Source organism: Hipposideros armiger, unplaced genomic scaffold, assembly GCF_001890085.2.
Source record: "Hipposideros armiger isolate ML-2016 unplaced genomic scaffold, ASM189008v1 scaffold_17, whole genome shotgun sequence".
Lineage (NCBI taxonomy): Eukaryota > Metazoa > Chordata > Mammalia > Chiroptera > Hipposideridae > Hipposideros > Hipposideros armiger.
Genome location: NW_017731367.1, coordinates 3,329,836 through 3,351,543, shown reverse-complemented (window position 1 = coordinate 3,351,543; position 21,708 = coordinate 3,329,836). Strand labels below are relative to the sequence as shown.

At 42.9% G+C, this 21,708-nt stretch overlaps 1 long non-coding RNA gene across 1 annotated transcript; it reads left to right on the top strand.

The window, feature by feature from the left end:
• The first annotated feature begins 3,731 nt into the window (after window positions 1–3,731).
• Window positions 3,732–16,737, top strand: LOC109374264 (uncharacterized). Its single transcript, XR_002122366.1, has 3 exons — window positions 3,732–3,794; window positions 9,091–9,140; window positions 16,680–16,737. It is a non-coding gene; the product is annotated as an uncharacterized LOC109374264 (long non-coding RNA).
• The last annotated feature ends 4,971 nt before the right edge of the window (window positions 16,738–21,708 follow it).

Genomic DNA, 21,708 nt, shown 5'->3' with positions numbered 1-21,708 from the left:
AAAAAAAATTCCTTTCAGGCTTTGGAAACTATGAAGACACATTCTTGCATATTGATGAGTTCTGTTCTGTTCTGCTTTGCTTTCCAAGGAGAACCTGCTGGGGCATGCTGGGAATGCGTGTCAGGGGTTACGCCCCGCTCAGGGTGAGGCTGGCTTTGTTCAGTGATGAGAAGTCCTGGCAGGAAGGCCAGTGGGAAGCTGCTCTGACAGCCCTTGCAGAGCAATGAGCAATTCTTTGAGGAAGCCACTGAGAAGGAAGTGGGTGATGCTGTGTTTCTGGGGACCTGTCCTGCTGTGGCTGAGGCACAAAGGGTAGGCGTGGAAAGGCTGAGCAGGGAGGGAGGGATCTAAACAGAGGGTCAAGATGGGCCTCAGTCCTGGGAAGGACTTAAGGCAGGAGATAAGCCAAGGTGGATTTCAGACTGGAGGTCGGGGCCGAGAGCGGGTCTCTGGGCAGAAGTGGGGGGAGAGGCACGGCAGAGTGGGGTCCGCAGGGGATGGGGCTGCCTCGGGGACTGAGGTCCTGAGCTTTACCACATCTAAAGACCTACTGGATCTTTTCAAGTCCCCACTAAGAGCTGAAATAGCATCTGGCAGCCCATCAACCTCCTGTAGAATTCCTTGTTGTTCAATCATCTCTTTCAGGCATTGGAAATTAAAAAAACAAACAAACATATTTTTTGCACATTGATGAGTTCATTCCTACTAGAAACACACCACTTTTGAGGCAGGCTGCCTAGAAACGCTTTCAAAGAGACTGACAACAGAGCCTCTAATGGGCTTTCTCCCATGAAAACCAAGAGGGAGATTCAGCAACACTCTGCCCACGCCTCACCGGGCCGGTCCCTTCCTGGTGGACCTGCCATCATGAAACACAAAGTGTGTGCAACTGTCTCAGCTCCCAGGGGTTAAAGACACGAGAGGATGGGTTTTAGAAAATGCTCCTCTCTGGACAGATCTAGCTACATAATTAGAAAGGCCTAGAGCACAGTATTAACCTAACACAGCCATCTAAGTGTGGGGCCCTGTGTGACTGCATGGGTTGCATGTCCACCAAGTGACTCTTTCTCCAAAAGGGACTTGATGGTATACGACGCAAACAAAATAAAACAAAACAAACTACCACGTGTTCCAATAATCAAATATTTAATCTGTGCACGGAGAATCGTAATTGATCTCGGGGGAATTTTTTGGCTTGAGAGTTGGAAGACAAATACGAGTCAGCATGGGAGGAGAAGGAAGATCTATTAAGGAGAATTGCAGAGCAGAGAGAAAGGAAAAAAGTACCGAGCAGCCTGGGTGCCTGTGGGGCGCACACCACGTCGGCCACAGCTCTTGAGCTCCGTTGTACAAACTGCCACATGAGAAGAAATCATGATCATGACAGCGACAAAAGTCAGTAAAACCAACCTGGGACATAACGGAGAAGACTAGAGGCAAAAGGTGATTTGTATCCCAAAGAATAAAAGGAAATAAAGAGAGCATGAGAAATCAAGTTTAAAATAACAAAAGATTCAAATACTCAGATAAATAAAATCAGACTTGAAGACATAAAAGTGATGTAATAATGACAAGACCACGGGTAAGGGTAAAACCAAGTTAATATTTTATATTTTTCAGTGATTGTATTAGTCCTAGGGCCGCCGTGACAAAGTACCACAGGCTGGGGGGGCAATGAACAGAAATGTATGGTCTCACAGTTCTGGAGGCTGGAAGTCCGAGGTGCAGGTGTCAGCAGGGCTGGTCCCTTCTGAGTCTGTGAGGGAGGATCCGTTCCAGGCCTCTCTCCCAGCTTCTTGTGTTGCTGGCCATCTTTGGGTTCCTTGGTTTGTAAATTCCTGCCTTCATACCACATGGCATCTTCACAGAAAGCTGTGTGTGTCTGTGTCAAAATTTCCCCTTTTCATAAGGACACCTGTCTTATTGGATTAGGGCTCACCCTACTCCAGTATGGCCTCACCCTAACTAATTATATCTACAATGACCCTATTTCCAGATAATATAATCACATTCTGACATATGGGGGGTTAGGACTTCAACACATGAATTTTGGGGAGGGACACAATTCAACCTGTAACAATGATAAACACGATCAAGATAAAACCAGGACAGTAAAGAGACAATTTAAAAGGAAAACACTGAGAGCTACATTTCATAAATGTAGATTACACTACAACAGGCAAATATAAGACTGCCAAAATTAGGATAGAAACAGACATCTTTTATGCAACCAAAACAACAAACAAAAACGAAACCTTTCTAGAAAACAAAACTTGAACAAAAGTAAATAGAGCAATGGGCATACCTAACTCCCTAAAATAGTTTCTTCAGGCTGAGACTCTCTGAAGCTGTTCTTTGGGGTGAAAAGCCAAGGGGGGGTGGGTTGACCTGGGACAAAATACTGTCATTGTGTCAGGGTACACCATGTGATGACCCCCCCGCCATTCTGCATAGGAAAATTCTACTGAACCTACCATTTCTTTCCAACTTGCCTACTGTACATGTGCCTGTGCGTGTGCATGTGTGTGTGTGTGTGTGTGTGTGTGTGTGTGTGTGTGTGTGTGTAGTCACAACCTGGAGCGTAGAGAAAAATAGTCAAGATTTTGAAAGATAAAGTGGATCTAATTAGCCTGAAGAGAATCTACAAGTTCTGGGAGAATAGCAGGGAGAAGAGAAATTCAAGAGTCATGCCAGCTGGGCTTCAGAGAAAGCTTTTCAAGGGGCTTCTCTGGAGAGAGCACAGCGTTATAGGAAGCAGTTGTCAGTTGTGAAGTGAAATACAGAGTGAAGGGGAAAGGGAAAGACGCCATTAAAGACAGTTAGCTCTCAGCGTTTGTCTATTTCCCCTTTGGCATTTTGGAGTCACTGAAGACCTGAATTCCTTTTACTGCTGTTTTCTTGGCTGTGGCTCTATGCAAACCTTTTATACAGATTGCAATTTGCTCAGTATTGTTTGCTGAGCACCTACTAAGTGTAGGGAGGATACAGCAGTGAAAATGATGGCTATGACCCGCTCTCTGGGACGGTATTTTCTAGCGAGTGAGCTCAGCCACCTGTGTGCACGGTGGACAAAAGCTGAGTATGCTGTCCAGCTTTTCCTCTAATTACCTAAGTGACTGCCAGCAACTTCCCAAACCTTCTCATTCTTTTTTGCCTCATTTGTGATATGGAGACAATTAGTAATATTATAATGTTATTATAACATCACTCATTAAAATAATTAATAAATAATAGGTCTGTAGCGAGCTTCTGGTCAACACATTGCAGATGTTAGAGCTTATTATCCAGCTAAAAAGCAGATGTGGAACACACAGTTTGGTTATAGCCTGTCTACAGTGGTGGTGTCCAGGCTCCCTACTCCATCCCCACTTTGCCTGTGTGAGCGTCCACTGCTCTCTTCACTGGGGGCGCCTTCTCCTGGTAACCACTGTTATGGGCTCCACCTGAGCTGTTTCAATGAGGGACACTCCAAACATTTAGTCTTGGTTAATTATTATTCACCTTCTAGTCTCAAACTTTCAAACATTAGTGACGAGGTACCAAATATGGTACAAGGACAAATGTGATGTGGGATATGGGATATGTGGTCTCTGCGTCACCAGGTCCTGTGTCGATGGCTAGAGACCCAGAAGTTAGGGTGGACTGTCACTTGGAAAGAAGACACTGGTTTCTACTTGCTTCCTATCTCTACAGCCTCTTCTCCCTCCAGCTGCCTACAACTCCAGGCTCTGATTGGGTCCTTTGAGAAGGAGGGAAAAGAAAACACTCCAAGAAGCAGAATGAGCCGACACAAGGTGGGTAAGGTATTAATTATCACACAAAAGGACTAGAATATATTTGAATGAATAGCAAGAAAAATACCTCCATTTTTGTCCTATTAGAATATTTGAAATTCAAGATAACTGCTGTTTATACACATAATAGCATCTATTGCATGTGTGAGTCACCCATTCCATTTGGAAAGATGTCGTTATGTAACTAGAGATGAGTTCAAAGTGATTTACCTTGGCCCTGGAGTTGCATCCCTGCCCTCGACTCCCGCAGCTGCTGCGTAGATTGGGGAGTGGTGGTGCCTGCCTTCTCGCCCTCTCAGCTGTGCCCATCGGCCCCCTAGAAACCGAACTTGTGCTTGACCACACCTGTGCAGGATGGCCAGGGAAAGTCCTCAGGGGGAGTTGGCCGTGGCCAATCCACAAAGTTGAGAAAACACCCATAAATGATGTCAGTAGGGGATGAACTATCTGTTAAGCAATAAGGATTATTCATTCCAATTCATATTTTTTTGCCATTAAATACTAACATTTCTGTCATGATGGTGCCAGTATTTTTTTATGACTTCTTGTGGCAGCCGCTGAAAGATTTATTTTATTTGAGTGTACTTGCGCCCGTTGGACAATCTATGAAAAGTAAGGTAATTTTCCCCTCAGTGAATTCATTCAACTTTCTGCAATACCCAAATATTTTCAACTCGGAGATGATTTCCAGAGATCCCTGATGATTTTAATCGTATTGCACCCTGGAAACAAGAAGCGTATACTCACAAAATAACTGTGTTTAACCTCACATTTCCTCAGCATGTCCGCTTGTAGGCTGTCTGCACGTCCACCTCTGTGGATCCCAGACTTGCAATTAAGGAACGCATTCCCCTCAGCTAAAACCCTGTACATACCATTATATTACAAGACCCAGTATCATAGGCAGCACTGATTTCTGTGTAATTTTTATTGTTTTTTAAAAAACAACTTCTCCAGGTGATTAATCTCTTTGGAATATACTGCTTGCATGCCTCTTTTTCCAAGTGGAATGCGGAAAGGACTCATCATAGAACGACACTGATGTTTCTTATATGAAGGTGGTGAACCACCCATCTTCCACCAAGCAGTGAAATTCTGTCACTGAGAGTGACTGGCAGCTTGGCTGGTGGTGGACAAAGATGTAGGTCTTTGTGTTGACTTGATGCGCTGCTCTCCTGTTGGTCAAGCACGATGCCCAGGGAGACTTCTTTACTCTCCCCCCGGCCCCTTCCCCAGAATCCCCCCTTCCCCAGCATCTGTTCTGGAACCACTAGGCATGGACTGCTTCAGCAAGCCCTGGACCACGCCACTTACTCAGCCCCGCTCAGTCCCTGGAACCCACCCTGGGTGTTGCTAGGAGATGGGAATCAAAACACCCTTCACCGGCCATTGCCATGTCTTCTGTGCCACCTCTGGCCCAATCATCTCTCCTCTCCTTTTCTATCTCTTTGTTGGGGCTGCCTGAGAAAACTAGAAATGTTCTTTCTATAAGGAGAATGTCCAAACTGGGCTGCTGCCAACCATCATGTCTGTGACACTGTCAAGGGCTTTCAGAGCCACAGGGTTAAGAAGCTCCTTGAAAACTTAGCCAGAAAATCACTCCCTTGACCTGAGATTTCTTCAAGAACTTTTAGTTCTACAACAACTAGGAATGATTCTAAGCAAAAGCGTAGTAGAAAGAACTTGAGGAGAAGCAGCGTAGTGTGGGAATGAAAGACATAAGCTCTGGAGTTTGATGGGCCCAGTCAAGGGCCATTTCCCAGCTGGGTGACCTTCAGCGGGCCATGCCACCACGCCAAACCTGGTGTGCATCTTAGAAACAAAGATCATGATGGTAGATCCATGGCATGTTGGCTGATGTGAGCCTGGAATGAGATGGTACATCAGGGGCCCATGCCTGGCACACAGGAAGCACTCAACAAGGGTGAGATGCCAGTGTTCTTGTTTGGACTTTAGGGAAATAAAAGCACGTTCTTTGTTCCCCGAGTGAGATGCGAGTCATTGGAGCTTCTCTTTCCATCCATCTGCCGTCAGGTAGAGGTGGACAGCAGGAATGTAAACAATACACATCCTGCAGTAGCACCTAAATGTTACCAACTCCTGATCAGACGGGACTTGTGGGCAGCTAGTCCCTGCAGGGCCAAGGGGACAAGCCCGCCTTCTGCTGAATTTGTCTTCTGCCACTAAGAGGCTGTTAGGGCTGAGTTATGTTTTCCAGTACCTCAGACTGTGATTGTACCTAGAGGTAGGGCTTCTAAGGAGGTGATAAGATAAAATGAGGTGATTAGGCTGGGCCCCAATCTGATCTGACTGGTGTCCTCGTAAGAAGAAGAGATTAGGACCCTCAAAGAGACACCAGGAGTGCACGTGCACAGAGGACAGACCATGTGAGGACATAGTGAGACAGTGCCACCTGCAGGCCAAAGAGACGAGTCTCACCAGAAACCAACCCTGCTGCCGCCTTGATCTTGGACTTTCAGCCTCCAGGATGGAGGAAATAACTGCCAGCTGTTGAAGCTGCCTAGTCTGTAGTACTTTGTCATGAGCTCACTAAGACAGGTGCCTTGTGATGACAGTTGGTGGCATAACAGATTTGTTCTTTAGATTCCACATATAAGCAAAATTACAGTGAGTCAGCATGGTGGAGCAGCAGAGCTCACCAGACCAATCAGATTCAGATTTGACCTGTGGGGGCGGGCTCAACACGGAAAGGATGGCGCTTACCTGCCAGCTCCGTGGGAAGAGGATCCCACACAGAGAAAATGGCGACTGTTCTCAGCCCTGGCCTTGAGGCCATACATCTCAGTCTGCCACAACATGCCTCTGACACCCCCAAGTCACTGTCCCTCTGCCGGAGCCCAAGGTGAGTGTCTACGAGTGAGTGAGTCTGTGCGCGGGCTGTTTAATAGGATGTCTGGGTTTCCCGCAGCCTTCTGTCTCATCTGAATGGTTGGAATCCCCACTGTTTTCCACAGCCAGATGTTGTGGGGGCTCCTCTTCCCAGCACCAGTACTCTGGGCTGGGGAACCTGGTATGGAGCTGGGGGCCCTCGCTCCTGTCGGGGGAACCTCTATGGTCTAGATAGCCTTCCCGATTCTCAATGCCACACGGAGGTTTGGGGCCAGCCCTGTTTGCGTCTCCACCCCTCCTACCAGTGTCGACATGGCTGCTTCTTTATATCCTGAGTTACAAAACTTCTGTTCAGCCAGACTTCAGGTGATTCTCCGGGTAGATTGTTCTACAATTTAGTTGTAATTTTAACGCGTTCATGGAAGAAAGCGGGCAGAGCGTCTATCTACTCCACCATCTTGGATCCTTCTAGGATGAGTCTTATACTGTTGACAGTCATGATTTTGCGCTACCGTTTATTTCCACCCTCACTGCTGGCCCCTCCTGCCAGAGACCTCTTTCTGCCATCACACTGTGCTGTTACTACATCTCCACCACGGGAAGCCTTCAGGCCTCTCTGCCTGGCTCTCAGGGTTGCGACTGGGGTGGAACACTCTCCTCCTGCCTGCAAGGTCTCCCGCTGGGGGAAGCCTTCCTCTACCTCCCCCACTGCACCTCTCTGGGTCTCCACAGCTTTCTTCATGCTGGTGTACATACATACAAGTATATACAGTAGTCCACCCTTATCTGAGGTCTCACTTTCTGCAGTTTCAGTTACCTGTGGTCAACCGTGGTCTGAAAATATTAAATGAAAAATGCCAGGAATAAACAATTCCTAAGTTTTAAACCGTGCGCTTCTGAGTAGCGTGATGAAACCTCCAGCCGTCGTGCGTCTCCATCCTGCCTGGGATGTGAATCAGCCCTTGGTCCATCATATTTATGCTGTAGACATTCCCGGCCCAGTAGTCACTTAGTGGCCATCTGGGTTATCAGAAAGAGAGAGAGAGACCACTTGCACATAACTTTTATTACTGCATATTATTATAATTGTTCTGTTTTATAATTAGTTACTGTTGTTAATCTCTTACTGTGTCAAATTTATAAATTAAACTTATCATAGGTATGTATGTATAGGAAAAAGCAGTATATATAGGTTCAGTGCTAGCAGAGGTTTCAGGCATCCACTGGGGGTCCTGGAACGTATCCCCACAGATATGGGGAGGCTACTATACATACATATGTACACAATGCATATACATGCATACATGGATGTTTACAGATATAAGCATATATGTTCATGTATATACATTAAACATAGCCTACATTTGTACATGTAGACTGTGTGTGCCATACACGTGGAAACATTTTGTTTACCTTTAGTCTTCATAAAATTTATCTACATGGAATTCTTAAAGAAATATTAATTAACCATTGTTCAAAGGCAAATGTATAAAAATATATAATAGGTATTTAAAATAAATGCATAATTTTGTATGGCTACATAATTATAGAAATAGGCTGCACAGACATGTCAATATACAAATATATTGACATACAAATGAATATTCACAAATACATTTTTCCACATGAAAAACTGAATTTGTCCCAAATCAGGAAGGGAAGGATTTGAAATGCTATCTCTGTGTTAAACTAGATTCCCATAAATACATACGTCTGTTTCTGAATTCTCTATTTTGTTCTATTAATACATGTCCTGGCTTACGCCAACATCACACAATTTCAATTATAGCTTTGTAATGTGTTTTGATACTTGGTAAGATAATTTCATTCTCTTATTTATATGTATTTTTTAATTTCACTATTCTTGCATATTTCCTTTTCCATAGAAACTTGAGAATCAAGTTCTAATAAATTCCTGCTGGAATTTTGATTAGCACTGCATTGAATTTTTGGATTAATTTGGGTGAAAATTGATGTCATTACGAAAACAAAACTTGCTATCCAGGATCAGTCTGTTTGCCTATTTGGGTCTTTAGGCTTTTCAGTTAGGTGTAAGAGATTTCTTTATATAGGTATTGCACATTTCTTGGAAGGTTTAATTTAATGTGTTTGATAGTTTTTATTAATGTAAATGAGGTGCTTTTTTCAAAAAACTTTTTTATAGTGGAAAGTTTCAAAAGTATATACAACTTGAGAGAATAAGGGACCCTTATGTACCCAAACCCAAACTTCTACAATTATTATTAACTCATGACTAGTCTCTCTTTCTCTCTACCCCACATAATTCCCCCTCCCTGCTCAATTATTTTGAAGCAAATCCTGGATTAAATATCATTTCCACCATTGACTTTTTTCATGTTGATTTTGGGCCTGACAACGTCTTTAATTTTCTTATTCACTTTCATAACATGTAGTTAATTTACTTTTCTTTTTTTCTTTTTTTCAGGTGGAGGCTCTTTTTATCTCTCCAGTCCTCAACATGAAACAGAACACAAGGTAGGTCATTAATACTTGGTTCAAAAAGAAATTTGTCATAATGTTTTGATACTTGGGCACCTGCTGAGTGTTGGTCCTGGAGTCCTAAAAAAAAATGTTCCTAACTAACTGTCACGATTACATCTCCCAGGTGGCCATGTGCCCCACTGAGGTCATTCAAACCCTTAGTGTCCTGTGACACCGATGGGCAGTTCTTCCCAGCACACAGCAGGCTTCAACTCATACTCAGGTTTAGTAGGGCAATGCCTGCCTCCTATGCTGTTTAAATTCCACAGACAATGCAGCGCTTGGCCATCAGGAAAAACACCCTGTAGTTTAGACTAGCCTTTCCTCAACCCCTCCGAAAGCCCGGGTCTCAGTGCTCAGAGACTTGTGCCTTGGGTTCATTCTCAAAGAGCAACAGCAGCAAAAGTGGGCCAAGGTTCACCTGAGCACAGCCTGGCTAATCATTTATGTAGCGTTTCTACTGCTCAGAACCTGAATCCATTATTCAGCCTGAAAACAGGAATAAAATATGCAAATGCAGCATGCAGGAAGTGCACACACAGCACACATCATACCTCAGTTTTGGCAATTGCTGGGCCCACCAGAGTTCTAGAAAGAGGGAGACATTTCATTTCTTCTGCCTGCAAATATAATACATAGAAAGAGATGCAAAACTCAGTCATGGCACTGGCGTGTCTTATACAAGAGCTCCGGTCTGCAGACCTGACCTTCAGAGAGCCCCTCATCAGCATACACAAGACTTGCCTCTGGGGAGTCACAGGGGTCCCCCAAAGGGGTAAACTATGTTCTTTGATGTCCGTTTCAAATGCAAAAATGCGCCCTTCTCAATCCCATCCCCTATAATATAATCTCTTACGGATGCCATTCACACATTGGTATAAATCCCCTTTGAAATTCTTGGACATTTAGGATTATCACTCCCTGCTATTTACCGGGTAAAATAGACACGCTGTCTTTACACTGACATTGAGCTCTGTCAGGTAATTCGCTGAGGAGTGCTGTATGCTTGCCTTACTCACCCCGTCAGATTTCTGGGTCTCATCCCTAACACAGCCTTGAGAGTTCTCCCTTTGAAAAGCTGGTGCTCACGACAACTCCAACGGTGCCCTCAACTTCAACTTGCCCTTGGTTCTTCTCCGGCTCTCGTGTGGCTTTCTTTGGTTCTCTCGTCTGAAATGGAACCAGCTTGGTCATTTGCCCATGCTGGGAAGACGTATTGTCATTTCAGAAGCAGCTGTTGTTGAATGAAAAGAGGGCTGAATTTGAAATCCCCAAATATGGGTTCAGGACCTTCTTATTGGAGTCACCCTGGTGGAGTCAGTTTACACAAATCCTAGATCTTATGGTGGCCGCATCTGTGAAATGGGGATAGGCAGTGTCTCAGAGTCGTATTGCACAATCAGACAGGACGATGTGCGGGGAAGTATTTGAAAAGACCGTCGTTAATACTAATATCACTGGAGCCGAATCCAGATCAGCACTGGAAGGCAGTGCTGGTTGTAAAATGGTGAAGTACTTCAGTACCAGTTTGCGAATAGCTGCCCTCCCAAGCTCCCCTCACCCCACTCCCTGGGGCTCCTCACTTCTCTGGCTGCCCCCAAACACTCTGTTTCTCCCTTCCTCCCCATTCCCGCTATCCAGCGATGAAAGGGTTCACTAGTCATGAGACTCGCAATTTTATACCTTTGGCTCCTAGCAACACACATTTGTTTTTAGCATGAACTAGAGCTTGGCTTCAGTGTTAAAAATTAGAAAACACAGGAATTAAAATTGGCGGCTTAGGCAAATTTCCTCTCCCACTCTCTGAAAGTACGAATTACTCCTTCTACTTTCTGGGTAAGAGGAACTGCATATCATAGCCCTGACCTTGTTTGCTCTAATAGAATATTTCGTATGGTAGAGGAAGGCTAAATTATGTGTTTTGAAATTCCCTGAGGCTGCAATTCAAGAAACTCTAATTAAGCCCCGGTATTATCAAAGCGTCGAAAATATTTTTCTTGCAACGCTCCTATGGTTTAAAAACTATTCAGGATTTTGACTTTTCTGACAGCAGTGTAGATAACCATCAAAACTCTAAGAACACCTGTTAAACAGTGAACGAAAGTCAGCAAATTTTCTTATGTTGCGTAGATGCTATTAGTTTCCTAGGGCTGCTGTAACCAATGACCGAAAACTAGGTGGCTTGTAGACAAGAGAAATTAATTATTTTACAATTCTGGATGTCAGAAGTCCAAAATCAAGGGGTCGGCAGGGCAGTGCTCCCTCTGCAGACTCTGGAGAAGGTTCTTCCTGCCTCTCTCTCTCAGCGTCTGGTGGCTTTGGGCATTCCTTGGCTTGTAGCTGTGTCACTCTAGTGTCTTCACATGGCCATTGTCTTCGTGTCTCTCTGTTTCAAATCTTCCCCTGACTTTTTCTTCTTTTAAAAACACATCTGTCTTTGGACCTAGGGCACCCTGTAAATTCAGGATGATCTCATCTTGAGGTCCTTAACCTAATTTTATTGCAAATTATTTTTCCAATTAAGATCACATTCACAGGTATGTATTTTGGGGCCACAACTTAATCAACTATAGATATATATTTAAAAACCTGAGGAAAGTACTGAAGGGATCAATAACAGTGGTTATCTGTTTGGAGAGAGAGGTGGGGTTCAGGGGGAAGGCAACAGGGGAGGAGAGGAGGATTTTGTCTCTATTGCATTTTAAAATTATTTAAAGTTTTGATCCCAGTAAATTGGTTACTTATTAATATTAAATAAACACATTTAATTTAAAAATGGTAAAATGGAGGTTTATCAGTTATGATGTCAACTTAGGTGTTCAATGTAATTAATGCCTAAAGGCAAAACATGTGAATTCCTACCCATTGTGATGAAACATAAGATTTTTTAACAAAAGGAAGTTGAAGATTTTAAAAGCTGATACTCATTTGTACATATCGCAAGCAAAAAATCAGCAAAAAGACAGAGAAAAATAAAATGATATCGGCCTGATTTTTGTTATAATTTCCATTGTCATTTGTTTGTGTGTGCACATATGTGCATGGGTGTTTGCACATGCCCAGTCACTAACTTAATATTTATTGAACAGCTACTATGTGCCAGCCACTTTCCTAGTCATTTCAATATAAAATGAACAGAATGGACAATAAACCCTGCCTGAAGGGAATTTATCATCTCATGTGATCCTTATAACAACACTGAACGTGATCATTTATTGAGAACCTCATCTTACTGATAAGGAAACATGCTGATGGAGGTTTCTTGCACAAGGTCAAATAACTAGGAAGCTGCAGACCTGTAATTTGAGCCAAGAGCTGTTTGACTTCAGAAATGCAGCCTCTTAATCATCATACTTCACTGCACAAGAGGTCAAATTATGATTATAAAGTTATTTATTGAGTATGGAATTATACTGATGGGAACTTAATGGATTTTTGGAGAAATTTATTAGTATTTTTATTTTATAAAGCTTAAAATACATTAAAAATGAAAATTATAAAATGAAAAATAGGGAAAAAAAATCTTAATCCTCTAGTCCAGAGATAAATAGCTTGTAAATAGCTTGTCTTTGTTCTATTTATATAAATAAGTAAATAAATATTTGTACTTTCAGAACATAATCGGCAACATTGTTATGGTCATCTTGACATGTACACTGCTAAATATTCCTTTAAAAACAGAATTTTTACTGCCTGAAAAAAAAAACCATCCAATCCAAATGATGTAATTTACTTACCAATCTTGTATTACTGGACATTTAGGTTGTTTGTAATTTTTTTTTTAAGGTTTATTGGGGAATTGGGGGAGGGAACAGCATAGGGGAATTGGAGAAGAGGAATAGACAAGTTGCTGTCCTTTTGTTCTTCAGTCTAGTTGTGGAGGACGTCGCCTCACTGGCCCATGTTGGTATTGTGATCATTGCGCTCTTCCTGGATGAGGCAGATGTGTCGCCGTCCATTGGACAGCCGCTCATGGCGGCTCACTGCAGCTCACGCCACTGGCTGGTCACACTGGCTGCTGGCCACTCACGGTAGCTTTAAGGGAGCCCACTGCAGCCCCACTGCAGCCTACGCCATCGCTGGCGACTCACAGCAGCCCAGCTGCAGGTTGAGCTGTTGTTCACCATCTTAGCTGTAGAGGGCGCAGCATCACTGGCCCATGTGGGATCCCAACCAGTGGCCCTGCTACTCAGAGCTCACGCTCCCAAGCCAACTCTTAACCAACAAGCCACTCGGCCAACCCCTGCAATTTTTTGCTGTTATGAATAACTCAGGAAGAACGTCCTGGTGTTTGTTTATATAGTTATGCCAGTTGGATAATCTAAAAACTGTCATTGCTTCATTTGTATTTGCCTAAGAAGTGGGTTGCTATTTGAACAGGTACTTTCTCACCTGAAGGTGCTAAGAATACCCACATGCTCTTTCTTGGGGTTCATTTATCTAAACTCCAGTCATCTTTCCTCCTTTTGCTCTAAAATGATAGTACCACTAGCAACCATTCACCTTAATTGTGTCTCAGGCTCCTAGCAGCAAGGAACATAGAATGGTGGCAATTATGCTGAGTAATGAGGGATGCAGTACAAGGGTAAGTGTGGTAATAAGTTAAATTTCAGCCACATATCCCGACTGCAAGCAAAATGCAGAAACTGTGGTAGAGCTCAGACCACACAGACGTGGAAATGGGAGGTCATCAAAAACTCAGGAAAATTCCGGATAAGCTGGGCTCAGAAGTTTGTGACAGTGTTTCCTTTGTGACTCAGATATTTTTTCCCCCTGCTTCTTCTCTGGGTACTTTGTGACCTGTGCTTCTGTCATTGCTACATCTCTGTTTAAATTCCCAACAGAGAGAATCTGATTGGCCAAGCTAATTTGATCCTTGTCACCTTGGAGCAGGGCCACTGTCGTGAATGTGTAAGAGCTATGCGTTCATACAGGAACCCTGCACTCAGAGGCCCCCCGGGCTTGTTTTAATGCTCTGCTACTCAAAATGATCAACATTAATTTTGAACGTGGGTTTTGTAAGTGAAACCCAGTGGGACAAGGGACCACATCTGTGAGCAGAGGAGGTACACACAACACACATGTCCCCATTCACACATGCCCTTGGCGATGCCCCATGAGCTCAGTATTCCCGTGGACGCATGGTGCATGGGACTTCTGAGAGAGTCAAAACGAGTAAAAGGTAAGTGGTAATCCTGCTACATCTATTACTGACAAGGGCAGGGACACAGAGATGAGCCCAAAAGGCCATACTTTCCATGAGTTTCAGAACTTGCTTCAAATGCAGGGCGAAGCCAACGGCTTTGTGAGAAACACAAACGACCAGGGAATCCTATCAAACCCTTTCTTACTCATGTTATTTCTCTGTATTAGCCAACCACTTATGCTGAGAAGGATGGCGAAGAAGGAAAGGACATAAGTGGGAAACTGTTTTTTCCCTTTCAGTCCTTTCTTACTCATCAGTAAACCGAAAACAGAGGGTGTTATAATATGCGCGTATCGAGAAGTGGAATAAAACCACTTGAGTTCATGTTTTGCAACGTTGTCAATGTTCTGGTATGAAAGAAATATATATGCATGAGTGAGCTACAAAATACAAATTGTGTCATTCTGGCTATTCAGCATATGAATTCAATGCTCTTACACTTGCCTTTCTACGGGAATTGCACAATATAAAGAAGGATGATAAAATTCATGGGAAAAATGTAAATTTTATTTTCCCCTTACTTAAAATGGCATTAAATAGCAAATAAAAACCCTCTAGAGACTGAGAAAGAAAGGAAAAAGCTTTAGAGGGAGAATGCCACATGACAGACAATGGAGGCAGAGATTGGAGTGGTGCATCTGTATGGAATACTAGGGATTGCCAGCAACACCAGAAGCCAAGAAAAAGGCATGGAAAAGTTCCTCCCCTAGAGCCTTCAGGCAGGAGCATGGTCCTCCTGACAACCTGACTTCCAACTTCTTACCTCCAGGACTATGAGGGAATACATTACTGTTTTACATAAAAAAAAGAAAGAAAGAAAGAAAGAAAAGAAACAAAGAAAAAGAAAGAAAGAAACGAAGAAAGAAAAGGAAATAGCTTTATATTTTATTAAATTTAATGGCATTTTCTTCCTGCTTTTCAAACGAATGAACCCACATATTTATATTGAATGAAAATTGTGTAACTCTCCACCCCCAGCTGTTTCACAGGGTTCTCATCACCTTATGGGGGGAGAGGAGTGTAGAGTGGGTGACGGCGTCGGGGGTAGGGGTGTGGGGTGTGGTGGAGTGGCCACCTGTGATCCAATCAGTTTGTGGGCTGAGGGTCACATGACAGAAAATATGGCTGCCTCTGCACATGAACCTGGGACAACTTCCCTGGGTAGTTTTCCTTAGAAGGGAAGGCAACTTTTTTGTTTTTTAAATGACAATTTAAAAAAACACTTTATTGGGGGAAAATGTGTTTTTTCCAGGACCCATCAGCTCTAAGTCAAGTTGTCCTTCAATCTTAGTTGTGGAGGGTGCAGCTCAGCTACAAGTCCAGTTGCTGTTTTCAGTCTAGTTGCAGGGACCTCAGCCCACCATTCCATGTGGGAGTTGAACCAGCAACCTTGTTGTTAAGAGCGTGCACTCTAACCAACTGAGCCATCCAGACTCCCACCAGCAGCTCAGTGGCAGCTCAGCTCAAGTCATTGTCTTCAATCTAGTTGTGGAGAGCGCAGCTCACTGGCCCACGTGGGAATTGAACTGGCAACCGTGTTGCTCAGAGCATGTGCTCTAACCAACCGAGTGACCTGGCCACCCGGAAGGCAATTTTTTAAAGCAGTAATATTTTGGCAGTCTTTCCCACCTCGCTTCACGCATGGATGCTTTGTTATGTTTTAAACAATATCACCTTTCCTCAGCCTAGTATGCTTAAAAGTATCATTTTTAAACTGCTTCTGAGAAACTGTTAAACTGGGTGTCACCTCCATTTTTATTGGCCTAACCTACACCTTTCATGTACTAGACTTCACATTGCCTGGAAAGTAACCGGTTATTTTGAGTAAAGGCAAAAAATGAAGTGGTTTGAGGATATTTAAACATTTCAGGTGACTCAGCACAATGAATTAGTCCAGCAACAGAACTTCCATGTAATCTCTGAAGAAAGAGTCTCTTTCATAGGCAGCAGGTTCTAACTTTAGCTCTTCCTGAGCACAAAGGATTGAAGCCGCAGAAACCTTCCCTCTCTGACTATTTTCCTGGTATTGCTGCACAGGGTTGCTGCCCAGCCTGGATCGTCACGACCACCCACATTGGGTTGTGAAAGTCTGTGCATTTGCCCAGGCGGCCATCTCCTCCCACCTGCCCACCTACACACTCAATTCAACCAGAATTGCAATCAGGGACTATTGATCCGATCTCAAATGCCGATAACAGAGCAGGAAAGCCCAAAGTTTGCAGGGGAATGTGGGAATTCCCCTTCCATAAAGTTCCCCAGGAACAAATTTTCTGGCAGACTCACCCTCCCAGAGGCTCCACAGCTCTTGACAACCTCTTTTCTTTCAGGGCAGAAGTGCAAACCTGGACTCGTGATTTTCGTCACCAGGTTCCCCAGAGAGCTGATATCAGCAGCTCTGCAGGTGGGTGGAGACCCGGTGACCTCTCTGTAATCCCAAGGTTTGCTTTCCCGGGTTTTCATAATTTGTCCTCAACACTTTGAATTGCATCCAAGTACCCAGCTCATGACATCATAATTACTCACCTGGGACAAGGGCAGGTATCTGATGTTATAGCATCAAGTGCAGTGCACCTGGTACCACATAATAGCTCTGCTGAGATACACATTACATCAGCTATGATTCATTCCTGTGATCTGGTCCTCGGCCAGAATCTGATAACACAAACCACATACTTCAACTGCTAGAAGATGCTTGAGTGGAATAAACAAAACAAATCTTTGCTTCCTCTTCTGACGTTAGTCTTAACTATATATATATACCTACATATACTAAATACTCCACATGACTTTTAAACAACAACGACGACAAAAAGCCAAAATAAAAACAACCCCTTCCCAAACCCTCAAGGGCAAAGAATCTAAACTATATTTATCATGCTGAACTTAGATGGGACTGCAGGGTCATTTGCAAGTTGGGCCAAGCAACATATGAATTCAGTGAGATGGGCTCTGATGCATTTTAGCTGCCTGACCTTAGGCAAATGATTCAAACTCTCTGGGCTGAAATCTCCTTATTTGTGAAATAAGGGTGGCAGTGCCTATCTCAAAAGTTGTTGTGAGGATTAAAGTAAATAATGAAGACTCCTTACTCGGTGCCTAATACACAGTCTGGCTCAATACATGTTGGTCTTTTTCTCCTTTTCAACCACGGACAGTTCTAATGTGGTGCACAGAGAACTTCCCATGCTCATGCCCGTCGCTCACTGCGTGGCAGCTGGGCATTGGTGAGATTGGCTCCTCTGGGGCTTGGGACATGGGTTGATGGAACTCAACCAATTATAGTTACCTGTTCATCCTCCTGCCAGTGTGATTAGTTCTGAAACCTGCAGCCCAAGGCCAATCAGCATATGTTAATCACCTGGCCATGGTGATTGGTTCAGGGGTGGCCCAAGCAGCTCAAAGCACGGTGATTTATTTTTCAACCTCTGGATGTGGGCAAAGCAGCTGAAGCCCTGGTAGAAGCCATCTTGTGACCTTGAGAGAAACCAGCTGGAGGACAAAGCCAGAGACTGAAAAAGGTGGAACAGAAGGAATCGCCAAGATATAGGCAGGGGCCCTGTTTTTATAAAGCCTGAGCTGGACTTACCATTCTGCCACCCTTCAATGCACCAACTACCTCTCTGAGCTTTCATAAGAAGAGAGACCTACTGGTGCCAACCCTGAGGTTTGGATCCAGAACTACAGCTTGGCAAAATGCAGTTGCATCATGCAGGACCTGTTCCAGCATTCCCAACCAAATCTTTCCTAATGGATTTTGGACACCAAACCCTCCACACTAGCTGCAAGGGTGAAACCTGCACTTTACACAATACTCAGTTGTCTACAGCTGCCTCTATTTTCCCCGATGGTACAAACCACCTGCAGAATTGATGCACCTCTGTAATCACTCCAGACCATGAGAGTTGGCACGATACTTTCTAGAGCATACCATTTAACCCAGTAATCTAACTTCTAGATACATCCCCTGAGACATAGCCCTAAAGAACAAACTCAGTTTGTGTAACTGTTATTGCAGCATTATATATTTACAGGTTTTAATGACAATTTTGAAAGCACCACAATTAGTTGTGAACACTCTGGTAACAGAAAAAGATATAAAGTGAAATATATTAGTACATTCCTGCCACATGACCTTCCTCTCTGAACTACTTCTCAGAGGTAACCACTGTTAACAGTATCATTCTAAAATGTTTACTTACATAAATGAATATAATAGAGATATGTTTGTAAAAGCCCTAATTTGTGTTTTGAAAAGGTTCAAGGAAATACTGAAATAATAAGGGATCCATGAAATCATACTGCAAGCAAACAACCAATCAACCACCAACCAACCAACCAACCAACCAACCAATGAATCTTGAAGCAACCTAAATGCCGTCACTATAGGACTAGGAAAGTGAATTTGATATCATCTAATGGAATGCTATACATACCTAAAAAAGAATGAAGAAGACCTACATGTACTAAAATGGAAAGATGTCTAAGGTATGCCATTAAGGGACAAAAGCAAGTTAAAAACAGTATGTACAATAATATCCTTTGATAGTACAATAATGTAGTATTGTAGACTATACTATTACTTAACCTCCTATCCTGTAAACTTGCTATAATCACTTAGTTCCAGGAGGTTTTTTTTTTTCTAATTTTTTCAGATTTTCTACAGAGATGATTACATCATCTACAAACAAAGAGAGGTGTATGTCTTCTCTCCCAATCTGTGTACCTTTGTTTCCTTTTCTTGCCTTATTGCATTATTAGCAAAAACTTCCAGTAGAGTGTTGAAAAGGAGTGGTGAGAGGGGACATACTTGTCTTGTTAAGAGTCTTAGTTGGAGAGCTTCTCGTTTCTTACCATAAGCATGATGTTAGCTGTAGGATTTTTTTTATAGACAGTCTTTATCAAGTTGAGAAAGTTCCCCTCTATAGAAATAGTTTACTGAGAGTTTTTAAAATCACGAATGCCTGTTGGCTCTTGTCAAATGCCTTTTCTGCCTCTGTTGACATGATCATGTGATTTTTCTTCTTTAGTCTGTTGATGTTATGGACAAAAAGGGGCTCTGTAATAAATCTAAGTGATAGTCACCTCACAGGATGATTTGATCATAAATTCCTAACTGGACAGGTCATGATGGATAGCCATGCCCCATGCCTATAAAAGTTTTATCTTCGCCTTAAGCCAGCCTTGTCCATTGTTCTGTGTATCTAGATTGACACACCTTTTAAATGAAAGGCCTCTTTTTCAGACCCTTCAGAGGGAGCACATAATCTTGTTTACTATCCTGTCATCCAGTCCCCTCCTTGCTTTACCTTTATGTCATCTTCCTTATGTTTCCTCCTTAGTTCCAAATGCATAAAAGAAACTGTGAAACTGTCATTCTCTGGAGCATTTGAGATCTTGCTTCCTGGCATGTCACCAATTTGCCTCAAATAAACTCCTATAAAAATTCTCTACAGGTTTGGATGTTCTTACATCAACAATGGGTGGACTATTGTACTATCCTTTAATTCGCTTTGTGAAAATTAACAGAAACCTCATTTAAAATGGAGTCAGGAGCTAGAAGAAAACTCTCATCCATATGTCACTCAACGCACACAACTGACACCAATAGGAAGAGACGTTATTTTCCATCTCCGACAGGAAGTGACACTACTTTCTACCCCAGCAGGGGGAAGAAGAGATTCCTCTTTGCCCAGTAACAGCTCAGCCAATGGGAGACGGCCAGAGCTCAGCCAATGAGAAGCTACTATACTTGGACGTTTCCGTTTCCTCCAATGAACTCTTTGTTTATAGCTGTTCCTCCCAAGTCCATAAAAGGGCATGCCTCTCATTTGTTTCTCTGGACTTGAGCCTCGTTCAGCGTTTGATCCCATGTCCAGAATTACATTTCTTTGTTGTTCCTGAATAAACCCATTTTGCTGAAGAAATATCTTGCTAGCTGTTTAAGGTCAACAGCTTCCATAAGTCAAGATATTTTTGGATAAGTCATGATATTTTAGAGCATACATCTCAGGATTTATACTCTAGCATTAATCTCTGGGTGTCAGAAGGAAGATGGAAGAGGCTCCCTAGCACTGCAGTGATGCTCCCTGCTGTTACAGCAGCTGGTCCAGCCTCCTCCTTCGTCTCTGGACACTGTTGCACACCTGATCTGGCTCACGAACTCTGTAAATGTTTTACAATTTCCATGAGTTCAAAGAACCTGGAAGAGATTCAAACGAGATGTGTCAGAATCCATGTTGACTCCTGATCATAAACAATCGGGGGCTACTGTTCATAAAATTTAACAAAGATAGAAAAAATTAATAGCTTTATAAAGAAATATTATGAAGAAAATCGCTAGCCCATGCAGCAACCGGCTTCACAAGAAACCAGAGCAAATGTCTTCCAATGAAATGGAGCTCTGTAAGGAACAGGAGAAAGTGTTACACGTTTTCTGCTGTGTATTCTGTAAAACATTCAGGAAAATATTGTACCTGTGATCAGCGAGCTGGCAGTCAGAGAGAAAGACAAGTGATGTGTGGCGATTAAAAGCTCAATGGTGGAATTTTAAATCCTAAATGGAAGCAGCGAGTAACAGATTCAAGGTCACAGAATATCGGATCAGTTAAGTAGATGATAGGCATGAGAAATTCTCCTTGCACCTAAAAATGGAAGTCAAAGATATGACAAAGATGAAGCAGTGAAAGTGACGAGAGGAAAAGAAGGGACATGGGCGACAGATCAAGGAGACTCCTTGCACATATCAGAGCGTGTGGAACAAATGGAAAAGAAGCAGTGAACAAATAGAAACTTTCTGGAGTTTAAGAAAGAATTAGGCCTTCAAATTGAAAAGGTTCTTTTAGTTAAAAGAGCCCAATACCTAGACTTAGCACAGTGACACTTTTATATTTCAGGCATAAAGAAGGGACTCATAAGAAACAAACAAACAAAAAATAAAAGAGACAAAAACAAATTGAGTAACCCCAAAAGAACTAAAAATCCCTGTTTCAAGCCTGGCTTCAGACTTCTCCACAGAATCAAAATCTAGAAGACAATGGATTCGTGTCCTTAGACTTTTGAGAGAAAATGATTGTGACACAAATGACACGGTCTGGAGGATAAAGGTCAACGCATTTGGCAAAAGAGTGGCTGAATATTAGAAATGTGGAGGAAAAAGGCTCTTACATTCTGTTTCTTCATATGTGCAAATTGAAAAGCACCTCTTACCCACAAAAATATTAGAAAGCAACTGATAAACACCAGAAATGAAAAAACTGTGACAAAATGGAGAAAATAATGTTTATGTACACATATCTGGCAGCATAAAGAGAAGTCAACCATTTTTCCTTGAAAACAACTCAGAGAAGCTAGCTTTCT